We start from the raw sequence: 14148 nt of genomic DNA on the forward strand, positions 1-14148 counted from the left end.
AGGACCCCTCCACCTGATCTTGGGGGAGGGGGGTTGCAATTTGATAGAAACAGAAGAAACTGCATTTTAAATTGCATTATAGCATTTATTCACTCTTTGGGGCAAAAATAAGAGCTTTCAGTTGTAACTTAGATATAGTTAACAAAACAGAATTCTTATGCAGTAACTTTTAACAATGCAAACGGGAGCGAGATCTCTTATTAAAATACAATAAATTACACTTGTGAAACAGATGTAATTCGAGAAAAAAGTCCTGTTACCCTTTATAGTTTAGGTAGATAAAGGTCTCAGTCAAATTTGAGTAAAATAATCCTATTTCTATAAATGTCATAGGATCTTTTTTTTAAGATATTTTATTTTCACGGACCCCTTGCAATTACACCACGGACCACTAGGGGTCCGCGGACCCCCGGTTGAGAAACACTGTGCTAATGTGAGGCCATGGAGAACTCAGAAACACGCTGCTCAGATCGGAGGGAGGGTCTAGATCAGGGATAGGCAACACGGTCCAGAAAAGTCCGGTGTGGGTGCAGGTCTTTGTTCCAACCAAGGACTTACACGCCTGAGTCTACAAGATCCTTAGCAAGGTCCTTAGCAAAGACCAGAGCCCTAGAAAGAGAGAGTTACGTCAGTGAGGGGTCAGAACGCGAGAGGGGAGATCAGAATGTTTGTAAACAAAGAGCGCCAAGCTACTTCCGGGTGGATGCTAGCAGCTGCATAGTGCCTAGTAGCTAACGTACATAACGGTTAGCTAGCACTAGTTGAACAGGCAAATTAAGTTTAAAAATGCCGAAATCGTGCTGTGCGTGGGGCTGTAATGCCAAATGCACCCCGGCAAACACGTTTTTAGGCTTTTCCCGTTTTCCATCAGATAAATCTAAATCTACCCAGCGAAGTCTGTGGGTACTGAGGGTAAACCGGACGAAGAGCACTGCTAACGTTACAACGTTAGCGACATTGCCAGGAGGACTTGCTTGTGCTGAACCGGGAGGAGGATGGAAACCAGCCAGTCATGACCGGATTTGTGGGAGACATTTTATTACAGGTACAAATGAACATTGTTGCCGTTGTGTAGCGGGGGATGGTGTATCCGTTTCACCCGCTAGCTAACGTTAGCTACATTTTACATCCGTCAAAATAACTTCTAATAAGACACGTTAGCCCCTAGCTAACGGGTGTGACCCTTTAGCCGAGCGGTTAGTGATGTCGCCTTGTGGTGCAGAACAGCTCGTATCGAATCCCGCACCGGGCACCAAAATAACCGGTTACAAAAACAACATAGAACACTGTTCATGGAACACCCAGCTCTCTATAGCTGGGCCTACTACTTTATTTTTGTTTCAACAGAATTATTAATTAATTAGTCGCGAACACTTCCTCGCCTTCTCATTCAGCTGGGCGATCCAAAAATGTCCCAAATGTCCGTTAGGAGCAAAACGTCCAGAGGTGGACAAATGTCTCGAGAGGTACGTCTCGAGACGGGGACATAGGCATATTATGCCCCGAGACCGGTTTGAGCTGAACGTCCCACTGTTGGACGAGGCTCCAACACAAATAACGTTAGCTAGGCTGGAGAGCGTAATCCAACAAACTTTTGTATTGATGTTTACACGCGTTATTCACAGCAAGTTGAAGATAAAATGAACACAAAAACAATAGTTTAATTTAATCTGCACTCCAAATTGCTTCATTATGCTGTTTATTTCATACACACATGGGACAAACCTTACAGAGCCCTTGCTACAGACGCGTTTCGACTCTGCCCTCTGTGTTGTGTAAACGTTGCACTCCGCGAAGCTAGCCACCCGGAAGAGGGGTTGTTTGTTGTTGTGACGTCACGCAGATCTCTCGTTCCAAACGAAGCTTGGCGGGTAATTTAAATGAACGCGATTTCTTGTAACTACTAACCAATATTTTCAGATTTTTACATTTATGTATAGACATAGATATATTCCAACGTGACACCTATTCTATGCGCATGTGTAGGAATTGACGAGCTGTCACGCTTTAAATTACATCGTTAATTGGATTCAAACGTGCTTGTAAAATGGTCATCATTAAAATGTCAACTGTAGCTTCTTACCTGTAAATTAACCTTTGATTAATGCGAGAAACATACCTTCGCCATAGAAATCCTATTGCCCCGGGTCGCCCTGCTTGGAACTATCCGGGGCTCCCATGATCCGCCATTGCTGTTAAGTAATCTATTGGTTGACTAATAGGATCAGGTGTGTAACTGCTTGGTTGGAACAAAGACCTGCACCCACACCGGACCTTTCTGGACCACGTTGCCTCTCCCTGGTCTAGATCTAAATGTGTGTCGAACAGCCAACAGTAAGCTGGTTTGATCGTGGTACCTGCCAGGGTGTTGTGTGGACCAACACACCGCACCCGGTTTCCAACTGGCACGAGAGCCAGTAGATAATAGATAGGTAGATACAAAGTTTCATTTTTGGGTGAACTGTTGCTTTAAGTAAGGACGGGGAAAATCAATCCAGTTAAGAATGACGATTTTATTTCTCTTTTTTTTATCGCCATAAAGACTTCAAAATCGCTATTTTATTCAGTTTAAAGAGGCAAAGATGGAGGCTGATGATCATTCATCCTCCATCTTGGTTCATTCATCCTCCATCTTGGTTCGGGCATCTGATCAGAATGCCTCCTGGGCTCCTTCCTTTGGAGGTTTACCGGTCACGGCCAACTGGGAGGAGACCCCGGGGTAGACCCAGAACTCGCTGGAGGGACTACATGTCCAATCTGGCCTGGGAACGCCTTGGGATCCCCCAGGAGGAGCTGGAGGGCGTTGCTGGGGAGAGGGACGCCGGAAGTGCCCTACTTAGCTTGCTGCCACCGCGACCCGACCCCGGAGAAGCGGCTGAAGATGAGATGAGTTGATGATCATACTGTAGCGAATTCGGGGGGCAGCCGGGAACCGCCGCAGCCGGGACGCGAACCCAGGTTTCCCTCGTCACGGGGCGACTACGTTAACCAGTGGACTAAAGGGTCCTATCCGTTAGCCAAGCAGCTAGCGAGTCCGCTCACACGTGATCGTTTCCCTACCCCCTCTCCTGCGGAAGCGCATCCCGCGCTTCAGCATACCAGCTCCCACGCCCCTGGGCGCATGCGCTTCCGATGGCCTCAGTTTCTCCATCCCACTTCTGACACCAATGTAGCGAATTCGGGGGGCGGGGGCAGTCGGGACGCGAACCCGGGTCTCCCGCACCACAGGCGACTACGTTGACCAGTCGACTAAAGGGTCCGACCCTGATAGGGATGCACCGATATCACTTCTTCACCTCCGAATCTGAGTACAAATCTTCAAGTATCGGCCGGTACCGATCCGATCCGTTATGCTGAACACTGCAAACTTTGACAGCTAGTTTGGCATCAATGGGCAAAATAATTGTTATAGAACCCGATTTTTGTCCACCTTCCTGTTGTCCACAGGTCAAAGGTGACCCGTTTTCAAACGTTTTTCAGAAATATGGGAGTCTTTCATCTAACCGCCATAAAATAACATGGATGGGTCCGTACTATGCTCTTTAAAGTCAGTACTCATCACTTTCATTGAATTGTGGGTGTTTTATTCAAATTTATAGCATCTGTGGTCTTCCCAGGTAAAATACACACACACACACACACACTTTTCTGTGTTTTTGAAGTTACAATCCAGATGACCTGTAATTATTCTGAAAAGTTAATGTTTTGAAAATTGAAACTAAAATTTCAAATTTTGGAAATGAATGTTGACTGTTCTTGGCAAGTAAAATGGTTTTGCTCTTTGTTTGTTCTCTGTTATTAAAAGTGAAATTATTTTATTTTATTGTGAGTAAAATTGCATCAGTCAATTTTTGACCTGGGAACAGCCTGGCTAATATTTGACATTCAAAATTACTCATAATTTCTGCTTGTTTGAGTGGTAGAATTTCGTGTAAATGGAGTCTGTTGGCCATAAAGTCCAAAAAAGAAGTGTAAAACTTGTGGCAATGAGTTGGAATGAATTTGGCTAAAAAGGTGTAACATAGAACTGGGTGATAATATATACGTTATGCTTTACAAACAATCAAACCAGACCAGGTCAGTTTTGACCCAGGAAGACAACTGATGTCACGTGAAATGTTTTCAGAACAGTATCCTGACTAACTTTGACATGTACCATTCTGTAATAATCCACCAACATGTGTTCCTAAGATCTGAACTATACTCAAAATATTTCCTGATTTCTGCCTTTGTTTTTTACTCCAAAATTGGGTATAATTTCATGTAAATGAGGTCAGCTGACCATAAATTCCAAAATTAAATTTAAAACTTGTGGCAATGAGTTGGAATTAAGTTGACTAAAAAGGTGTGACACAGAATTGGATGATAATTTATACTTTATCCTTTATAAACAGTCAAACCAGATTGGGTCATAACTGACCCTACTAGCCCCCATTTTGATGTAAAAATCACTGGAACTTGCCCCCAGGTGACTGTAAAAGTAGGTGATGTAGATAGATGTACAGAGTTTGATTGGTACTGGTCCCCAGGTCACCCTCTTTTGCGAGAGTCTTTGTAATGAACTCTTTGAATAAGGAACGTGGTGGAGTGTTGTCCTGGTTTAAACTCTGAGCAGCAAATGGGCTAAGCATTTCTTACATAAACTTAGCACAAAAAGTAAGGAAATGTGTGTTAGGTAGATTATTTCTTTGTTGTAACAATGCTTCTTGTCAATAAATCTTACATCAGGCACCTGATTGTCAGCACCTGGGGTACCAGAAGCTCAAAACAAGTGTCAATAGCAAGAGCAAAATAAGCTGTTTGGCATTGGCAGAGAAGATTTGACAAATTTTTCATGGGCGCAACCCACATACTCAGCTCTGCTGCTCATCCCACAAATGCATGTTCCTTACAAATGTGGCACCATTTAAAAGGGAAATAAACAGGCTTTCCAACGGTTTAAGATTTATTGCCAAGAAGCATTGTTGCAACAAAGAAATAATCTACCAAACACACATTTCCTTACTTTTTGTGCTAAGTATAGATACATAGTAGCTGATTTTCAGGTTAGGGGGTTCCAGGTCCCAGCCCACGGTGTAGAAGTAGTTAAGGATGATTTTATTGGCTACCAAAAGGCAATTCTGGGAATAAATGTGATTTCGGAAGGAATTTTTAAATAGACAGAGGCCAAAATCCCCTCATTCAAGAAACTTCCCTCTTGGGAATGGGCAGGGTATAGTGTTTAATGACTGCCAGCGCATTCAAGCTGCTTCCATCAGGGAGAACTGGCAAAGTACAGCATGACTAGCTTACCATTCAGCAGTGACTGTCCTAACACAGAGTGGGGTTCTGTTGTGAGCAAAATTTCCACCCAGCTCCTGCAGAACACAAGAGTGTGCACTAGTGGAATCCTTAGCGGGGGGGGGGGTATTGTCGAAGTGGCTAGGGCCTTGCTTGCAGTGAGGAAAGGCAGATTCCCTATTAGGGTGGGGAAAATCAACCCCTTCCCCATGGTACTTGACTGGTCCCAGAGAGTGGCTAACGTCTGTGCTGTTTCCCCAGGGCACATTAAAGAAAATGGAGATATTTCACTTACAGAAGTGAGTCCAGGAGTTGTGGAAATTGACCTTGTTGAGGTTGGCAAAGAGCTGAACGCTGGACCAGTTGGTCCAGAAGTGGGAGCATGTCTTATCCAGGCATGATGAAGACTATGGAAGCCCCGATGTAATCAAGCACAGGAACAGGAAGCAACAGGTAGTGCAGAACCTATTAAAGAAGGATATAGTAGACCTATACCCCCGTTCCCTTTACAAGGAGACCTGCAGCTCATTGCAAAGTATGCTGGATGGATGGAGGGGTTGTTAGGGAAAGCAGTAGCCCCTTGGCTGCCCCCATAGTGCTAGTCCAGAAGTGTGAAGCTTGGCGATTTTGTGTAGACAATTGCAAACTCAATAACATCACACACAAAGATGCGTTCCCCCTTACCCGTATCGAAGACTCTCTAACCAGTCTTACTCTACCCTCGACATGGCTAGTGGGTACTGGCAAGTTGAGGACAGTGATAGAGAGAAGACAGCCTTTACGATCCCTTTTGGCTTGTTTGAGTTTGAGCGGATGCCATTCGACCTTTGCAACTTTTCAGAGGCTAATGCAGAGGTGTTTAGGTGACCAGCTCACTGAATCTACTCTTGTGTACCTGGAAGATGTAATAGTGTTTTCTAAAAAGACGTTTCAGCTAACCTGACCCATCTTCAGAAGGTGTTTCAGGCCCTTGGACATTACGGCCTCAAGCTTCACTCCAAAAAGTGTAGGCTGTTCCAGGAGCAAGTCAAGTTCCTGGGTCGCAAAGTCAGCAGCCAAGGAGTAGCGCCTGACCCAGAGAAAGTGATTGCTGTCCAAAGCTGGGGCACTCCCACCACAGTCAGGGAAGTGCGATCTTTTTTAGGGTTTGTGGGCCATTAGAGATGGTTCATCAAAAACTTTTCCAAAACCGCTAAACTGTTTAATGAGCTTTTGAGAGGCACAGGCTTGGGCCGGGAGCAACACTCGCACCCCCATCCAATGGACTGAAGAGTGTGCGACAGCCTTCAAACAGTTGAAGCAAAACTTGGTTCAAGCCCCCATTTTAGCCTAAGCAGACTACACACAGCCTTTCATTGTTTACACAGATGTGATTAATTGTAGATTAGGAGCTGTTTTGGCCCAGGAACAGGATAAATAATAATAATTGGGTGTCTTACTGCCTGTCACCCAGTGACTGCTGGGATAGGCTCCAGCATCCCCGCGGCCCTGGGAGCAGGATAAGCAGTTTGGGAGATGGATGGATGGATGGATAATTAATAAAGGCACCTTTCATGACACTCAAGGTCACCTTACACCAAATACAATAAAACAAAGCAGCAAAAAACATTAGTGCAATCAACAGTAAAATACACAATAAGCAATAAAGTATACATCAGCAGGAGTTAAAGAATATATGTTTGATGCTGTTAATGCTGTTAAAGTGAGTGTGCTAGTTTAAAAAGGTGAGGTTTAAGAGCAGTTTTTAATTCTGTAATGGAGTCCAGTATGTGGATGTGACAGGGAATGGAGTTTCAGAGTTTGGGTGCAGCATAGGAGAAAGCCCTGACACCCATTGTGCTGAGGTTGATGGCTGGTAGTGCCAATAGACCTGCTGATCAAGACCGCAGGGAGCAAGATGGAGTGTAACTCTGAAAGAAGTCGGTGAGATAAACGGAATAGATTATGAAGGGCTTTGAATGTTAATAATACAATTTTATAGTTAATCCAATGTGACACAGAAAGCCAGTGTAATTTAATCAGCAGGGGAGAGGCATGTTTAGGGGACTTCGAACGTGTAATAATTTGTGCTGCAGAATTCTGGATGAGATGAAGTTGGTGAATAGGGCGGTTAGGGATGCCCGCCAGGATCGCATAGCAGCATTGACCAAGACTTCCGTGGAGTGTTGTGTTAAAGCAGGGCATAGTCTGGAGATGTTTCACAGATGAAAAAAGACAATCTGGGAGACATTTTTTATGACTGGAAAAGGAAAGTGTGCTATCTAGTATAGCACCAAGGCTGTTCGCCTGAGAGGAGAAAGGTTTGGTGGCTCCAGCAATAGGGAGTGAACAAATACTAGTTTTTGAGAGTCTAGATTTGGTGCCAATGAAGAGTAGCTTAGTTTTACTACTGTTGAATATCAGATAATTGTTAAGTCATCCATGGAGACAAGCAGTGAGGGTACTGGAGAGAAAAGTGGAAGTGAGCTCACATAATCTGTGTATCATCAGCATAATAGTGGAAATGGATACCATTGTGCCGGAAGATGTTGCTAAGAGGGAGGAGGTAAATAATAAACAGGATTGGCCCCAACACTGAACCCTGTGGAAGTCCATGAGGAACGATCAAACTTTCTGACCGGTAATTCTGAATTTGTACAAAATCTGCCCTGTCTGTAAGGTAGGAAGCAAACCACGGATACACTGTGCCCTCAACTCCAATGCTAGCCAGATGATTCATGAGGAGCTGATGGAATATATTATCAAAGGCTGTGGTGAGGTCAAAGAGGATGAGAATAGAGTAGACCAGAGTCAGCTGCATGAAGGAGGTCATTGGTGATCTTAACCAGGGCTGTTTCTGTGCTATGTTTGGGGTGAAAGCCAGATTGGAATGGTTTGGAACGAGTTATTGCATATGCCAGTAGAAGTCTTCACCTATCTGAACATAATGATGACAATTACAGTTCTTTTAAGCTTGAACTGCTAGCTATGAAATGGAAAGCAGTGGAGAAATTTAAAGATTACCTGTGGGGTGCAAAGATTATTGTGGCTACAGATAACAACCCACTTGTTCATCTGCAGACTGCAAAGTTAGGGGCTTTAGAACAGAGGTGGGTTCTCAACTTGCGACTAGCCATATTTTGATCTCTTCCAGATCCCTGATTTGAAGATGGTGAAGACTCTTGGCAGCGCCAGTTGATGCTTTATTTGTGCATGCATTCACAAACAGTAACAGGGTATACCTTAAAAAATATCTTATTTAGCTAACCCACATTATCATGAACAGCCTACTTTAGATTCCTTGCTTAGCCCTTGTGCTAACGAAAGGTAGCCCACTTCCTACTAAGTGAACTGGTAAATAACATTCTAAATGCCCATACAGCTATGGCAGAGACAACAGAAAGGCGTGCCATAAGAAGTAATTCAAAACAAATTTTTAGAATTGTGAACGTACTTGTGAAAACGTTGGTTAAAAAATGTTAATGCTAGGGTAACGATCACGGATGAATAAACTCGCTAACGGGTCGGACCCTTTAGTGGACTGGTTAACGTTGTTGCCCGGGGTGTGGGAAATCCGGGTTCGCGTCCCGGCTGCGCTGGTTCCCGGGCTGCCCCCCCCCCCCGAATTTGCTACATTGGTGTCAGAAGAGGGATGCTGAGACCATGAGGCCATCGGAAGTGCGTGCGCCCAGAGGCGTGAGGGAGCTGATATGCTGAAGTGTACCAGTTCATGCGCGTGCGCGGAAACGGTAACCCAGATAGCAAAATTACTGTGGCCCGGACCTGTCCCACACCCGACACTTCCATCCGGCCCACGTACCGCATGTAATGATGGCAATTGGGAAAGGTCTTACAAAAATACATACATACATATATATATATATATCTGTGAATGTTCTCATTCATCCAGGTCATGGTTATCCAAAGGAGTTGAATCAAGTGCAACTGGACTTGGTATATACACTCACCGGCCATTTTATTAGGCACACCCGCCCAACTGCTCGTTAACGCAAATTTCTAATCAGCCAATCACATGGCAGCAACTCAATGCATTTAGGCATGTAGACATGGTCAAGACGATCTGCTGCAGTTCAAACCGAGCATCAGAATGGGGAAGAAAGGTGATTTAAGTGACTTTGAATGTGGCATGGTTGTTGGTGCCAGACGGGCTGGTCTGAGTATTTCAGAAACTGCTGATCTACTGGGATTTTCACACACAACCATCTCTAGGGTTTACAGAGAATGGTCCGAAAAAGAGAAAATATCCAGCGAGCGGCAGTTCTGTGGGCGAAAATGCCTTGTTGATGCCAGAGGTCAGAGGAGAATGGCCAGACTGGTTCGAGCTGATAGAAAGGCAACAGTAACTCAAATAACCACTCATTACAACCGAGGTATGCAGAAGAGCATCTCTGAACGCACAACACGTCGAACCTTGAGGCAGATGAGCTACAGCAGCAGTAGACCACACCGGGTGCCACTCCTGTCAGCTAAGAACAGGAAACTGAGGCTACAATTCGCACAGGCTCACCAAAATTGGACAATAGAAGATTTGAAAAACGTTGCCTGGTCTGATGAGTCTCGATTTCTGCTGCGACATTCGGATGGTAGGGTCAGAATTTGGCATCAACAACATGAAAGCATGGATCCATCCTGCCTTGTATCAACGGTTCAGGCTGGTGGTGGTGGTGGTGGTGTGGGGGATATTTTCTTGGCACACTTTGGGCCCCTTAGTACCAATTGAGCATCATGTCAACGCCACAGCCTACCTGAGTATTGTTGCTGACTATGTCCATCCCTTTATGACCACAGTGTTCCCATCTTCTGATGGCTACTTCCAGCAGGATAACGCGCCATGTCATAAAGCTCGAATCATCTCAGACTGGTTTCTTGAACATGACAATGAGTTCACTGTACTCAAATGGCCTCCACAGTCACCAGATCTCAATCCAATAGAGCACCTTTGGGATGTGGTGGACCGGGAGATTCGCATCATGGATGTGCAGCCGACAAATCTGCAGCAACTGCATGATGCTATCATGTCAATATGGACCAAACTCTCTGAGGAATGTTTCCAGTACCTTGTTGAATCTATGCCACGAAGGATTAAGGCAGTTCTGAAGGCAAAAGGGGGTCCAACCTGGTACTAGCAAGGTGTACCTAATAAAGTGGCCAGTGAGTGTATATCCGTGAAGACGTTTCGCCTCTCATCCAAGAGGCTTCCTCAGTTCGTGCCTTTCTGACTAGACCAAGCTAGTCTGACTGGCTGGTGATGAGACTCAGAATTTATCCTCTAGGAGTCGTTGTCAGAGCTATAGACGTCCATGGCTCTTTGCGTCCCGTTGTAGACAGTGAGTCTCATCACCAGCCAGTCAGACTAGCTTGGTCTAGTCAGAAAGGCACGAACTGAGGAAGCCTCTTGGATGAGAGGCGAAACGTCTTCACGGATATATACCAAGTCCAGTTGCACTTGATTCAACTCCTTTGGATGTATATATTTGGATGAAAGAAAATAACTTGTTGCGTTATAATATGACAAAGGAATTGGTTTTACCCTTATCATCATCATCATCATCATCGGCCACTCGGGGTAGAGTATGACTGTCCTCCCTCTGGGTCCCTCTGGGTCTTCAGGTGGGTGCAGAGGCCGATCCTGGAGTTGTATAATGGGAGGACGCCTGCGTGTGACAGCTTTTTACGTGGACAGGCTGATGTGCCTGCAGCCACCACACGGTCCTCGGCAGGGGGCGGCCAGAGTCCAATGGCAAGATGATGGAGACCACACTCTGTTGCAGCCTTCATCCACCTTCACTGCCGTTGCGACCAGGAGACATCTTCTGCCAGTTCTGTCGTTAAGGTCTTTATTGGATCTTTGTTGTAATGGCCATTGATGGGGGGGGGGGGCAATCCTTCTGCTGCACCACCCTTCATGGAAGCAGAGGCAACTTTTGTGAAAGGAGAACCAAAGACGGTTCCTTGTCGCTACTCAAAAAGAAAGAGCGGTGTGTCTTTCCCAGGGGGAAGGGTCTTTGGGAAAATTAAAGGTGGAGAAGCTTGTTCTTGGCTCTTGTTGAGCACACGGAACAGCCATGTGCATCCCTATTTCAGCTGAATTCCTTCCCATTGGGCGCCCACGTTTCAAGTATCGACAGCCACAATTCCGCGCCAAATACGAACAGAGTCGCATGAAGTCCGGCGTGTAGTCTGTTTTCCCTCGTAAAAGTTCCCCAGGGGGAGATTCCAAAAGTAAACCGTGTCCTGTTTACTTACCAAACAGCATGCTGTTATGTACTTGCAGTTGTCCAGGTGATTGGATTTAAGAAGTGTAATGAGGGATCAGGTACTGCTAGAAGAGTGGCGGTTCTCTGTCTGCGTGGTACCAACTATTCATGGCCCACCGAGTAAAACGGAGGTATAGCTAACTGAAGACTGGCGCATTGATTGAAAATATGCATTTTGATTCTTTCTCAACCCATCTGAAATGAGAATATGGGCCTGTTTTACTCCAGTGTTCGCAGACATTACTGATGTAAACAGATCTTCAGAAATCATTACAAACTCATTGAGACCTGTCAATCAATTTGGGAGTGATCGCACGTTCCACTCTTTTGTTTTGCAATTTAGTAATTGGACCACTTTATTGTTTACATTTGAGTTAAGGATTGTAGCTTTAAAAGTACTGCCGATTTAAACCGTCATTCGAAATTGGGATACAGATCATTGTGTTTTTGGATGTTTACACCCTTAACATATGGTATGAAACAGCCACCTAATAGGGTTTTTGCAATAACATTTCTTGCTTGCCCCCTAACCCCTCAAGAAGGAGATTGACCTCAACCCCCTGAAGTTACACCTTGTACGAACCGGACAGCCGAAATCAACAACTTGCGGTTGATTTCCTGTTGCAATGATTTATTCAGGCGGCACTGTGGCAGAGTGGTTAGGGCGGTCGCCTCACAGCAAGAAGGTCCTGGGTTCGAGCCCCGGGGTAGTCCAACCTTGGGGGTCGTCCTCTGTGTGGAGTTTGTATGTTCCCCCTGTGTCTGCGTGGGTTTCCTCCGGGGGCTCCGGTTTCATCCCACAGTCCAAAGACATGTAGGTCAGGTGAACCGGCCGTACTGAATTGTCCCTAGGTGTGTGTGTGTGTGTGTGTGTGTGTGTGTGTGTGTGTGTGTGTGTGTGTGTGTGTGTGTGTGTGTGTGTGTGTGTGTGTGTGTGTGTGTGTGTGTGTTGGCGGGCCCTGTGATGGCCTTGTGGCCTGTCCAGGGTGTCTCCCCGCCCAATGACTGCTGGGATAGGCTCCAGCATCCTGAGAGCAGGATAAGCGGCTCGGATAATGGATGGATGGATGAATGGATGGATGGATGGATGATTTATTCAAGATCAATCAAAGAAACCACACTCACCAACTCCCGGTGTAAGATGTTCGTATTATCTAAGAACTGTAGATAGGATTTCAAGTAGTCGTGGTTGAGTTAATTAGCTTCCGCTTTGGCTGTAACCAGGGGCGTGTGCAGGAACTGGAAATACACCTCTCATGGGGGGCAGGGGGGGGCGGGGTGCAAACAACCTATGTTAAACCACGGCATATTTAATGTTTGTTTAGTAGGTACTCCCATTTTAAACGAAAGGCATTGTCGTACATGGGTATATAGCATTATTAATAGGATTTGTATACTAGCGCCATCTGCTGGGGGGGGGGGTTAGATAGTGCCCTGCCTATACCCTGGCTATTTGTTGGGAACGGTGCATGAGTTAGGCCTGTTTTGTATTATGATAATGCATCAGATCAGAGTGCGTATAGAAAAAAATATGTTTTATACGTTTCAAGTTTTTTTCCTTTTTTCCATGATTGCTGCCAATCATGGGGGGGTGGGGGGGCGACCACACCCCCACGCCACAATGAGCGCACGCCCCTGGCTGTAGCTGAGGATCGATGGATACAGGATAAAGTCACCATTTAAGAAGCTTTGTTCCTGCAGAACCTTCCCGACGCCCAGATGAAACCCCAAACACCTCCTAGACCCCTCTGACACGCGCCGTGGCGCTCCAGGAACCCCCCCCCCATTCTAGTGCCACGTGACTGCTGCGTTCTTGGAAAATCGACCGCTGGAAATCCACCTGTAGTCTTGAGCCTAGTTTTAATTCCGTCTCGTTGCTTAGCGGAGTCTGCTTGTTTGTTTTGATTTTCCACAGTGAATCATCATCTGTTCCATTTCCTCCGTCTCCCTGCGTTGGCCTGGGCCATGGGAAAAGACTGGCGAGATCAATAGTGGCCTCTTTCTTTTCCAAACTCTCCCACTCTTTCTCACAGCCAAAGCGGTCCTATGGGACCTCTGTAAAGATAGTTCCTTTCACTCACTTCCTGTGGAACGCAGTCTTCCTCCAACCAAACCATTTACTGCTGCATCAAATGATACCGAGCCAAGCCGTTATCCAACAGTTTCACGCTTCCACCTCAGCATATATTTTCATCCCCGGGCCGTTTTTCTGCTCCAATACCACATATAGCTGCACCCCGAGGCTTTTTACGAGGTGGACCCAATAAAGACTGACAATGCCCGAGGGTTAGCATTAACTCCCACCACAGAACACCATTTTTAGATCAGTGTCCCTTTGTCAAGCCTGGACTCCCAATTAAAATGTGAAAATAAAAATCGACCAGTGTGCAGCAATAATGTCCCTCGCTTCCAAAATAAATGTCCTCGTTGCAGGAGTTTTCTAGAACATTCCCGTCGCTGGCCCTGTAACGTGTCGTTTTCTGCTTTGGTTCAACATATTGACGCGTTTCATCAAATTCTTTCCGAGCGGAGTCGGAAAGAAGCAGTTTTATCCAAGTCCGTCAGGAGAGCGTTCCACTTGTTTTGATTCGAGCAGCGCTTCAAATACAAG

General features: G+C 45.6%; 1 protein-coding gene across 1 annotated transcript in view; it reads left to right on the forward strand.

The window, feature by feature from the left end:
• phldb1a (pleckstrin homology-like domain, family B, member 1a) overlaps window positions 1-14148 on the forward strand; it is an 86961-nt gene that overhangs the window by 16506 nt on the left and 56307 nt on the right. The gene's annotated exons all lie outside the window — the stretch shown is intronic.

Source organism: Lampris incognitus, chromosome 8 (assembly GCF_029633865.1).
Source record: "Lampris incognitus isolate fLamInc1 chromosome 8, fLamInc1.hap2, whole genome shotgun sequence".
Taxonomy (NCBI): Eukaryota; Metazoa; Chordata; class Actinopteri; order Lampriformes; family Lampridae; genus Lampris; species Lampris incognitus.